The following is a 1408-nucleotide window of genomic DNA, read 5'->3' as shown; positions in this document are numbered from 1 at the left end:
TTGAGCCGTACCGGGCGGATTTCGGCCCCGACAGTGGTCCAGAACCGACTGTCTCCAGAAATTACCAAAATTTACCAAAAATTTGGAAATAAAATTTCAAGAATAAAACTCAACTAGAGTTTCGTCTAATTCTTTACCGAAAATTCCCAGAAATTCATTTTCGAATATATAATTAATGAAAATATTAGTAAAATCTTATAATTCAAACTCGTAAAATTCGCGGTGTTACAAAGAGAGGCTGTGAGTTTATGTATAGAGATTAAATTGTAATAAAAGTCAGGTATGTAAAACACATTAGTGAGTAATAGTGCATCAGAAAGGGCTATGGTTCCTGACTGTTTTGCTAAGATAGAGAAACCATTAGGCAGTTTTATCAAAATAGATTTAATGTTATGGTAATTGCTAAAATTAGTAAGACTATTTGTTACGTGATCCGTTGCCCTAGTATCAAGTATCCAACAATTCTTAGTAAGAGGGGTACCTGATTGAGGCATCATTTCCTCATTGATGTTCATCTGATTAACACAATGCATTGGGTCAAACACTAACTCTGCATTCTGTTCTTGTGACATTGATTCCTTTGGTTTGCATGTATTAGCGTCACTGTTTGTTTGGTACTGACTTGTGTGGCCTTGATTTATTGTAGCATTCAGTGCCCCGACACTTGACCTTGAATTTATGAGGGAATCTGTGCTTATAATAGCAAGAATTCACTATGTGATTTTCTCTTCCACAGAAAGTATAGATTTTGAGACTGCTACCCCTTCCAAAAATGCCTCTATATAGTGATCCTAAATTTGTATTCGTCATGATTCCTCGACCAAGAACTCTGCTACTGTTAGCCTGATTTCCCTTATTATACCTGTTAGAATTTATTTTCCAAGTTTGTTTCGAGTTTATTGAACCTATCAAAGTCTTTTGATCTGATTGGATTGTTGTGTCTTGTTGTCCTTCTTGCTGTGTCACAAGGGAGTAGACTTTGTTCATTGTGGGCAAAGTTTCCATGAGCAAGATTTGAGTCTTGATTGTATTGTAATTATCATTAAGTCCCTTCAAAAAACACATCACCAATTCAGCCTCCCTGTAATCCTTAATCGTTTTCAAAGTGTTGTAGGTGCATTTGTTGTTGCATATGTATATTGGCAAGGGCCTTAATGACTCCAACTCTTCCCATAGGACCTTTAGATCAATTAAGAAAGTAGACACATTTCTCTCACCCTACCTCGCAGAATGGATTTCTTGAAGAAGGTCAGAAGTCCTAAAATGATCAACCTTAGAAAACCTTTCTCTGATCTCTTCCCATAATTCTTGGGCACTATATATGTAAATTGTGCTCTATACTATCTGAATTGATAGAGATTTGGTTATCCATGACACAACCATCGTATTATACCTTTCCCAGGCTTCA

Source organism: Lupinus angustifolius, chromosome LG06, assembly GCF_001865875.1.
Source record: "Lupinus angustifolius cultivar Tanjil chromosome LG06, LupAngTanjil_v1.0, whole genome shotgun sequence".
Classification (NCBI taxonomy): Eukaryota; Viridiplantae; Streptophyta; class Magnoliopsida; order Fabales; family Fabaceae; genus Lupinus; species Lupinus angustifolius.
This window is presented reverse-complemented; position numbering follows the sequence as displayed.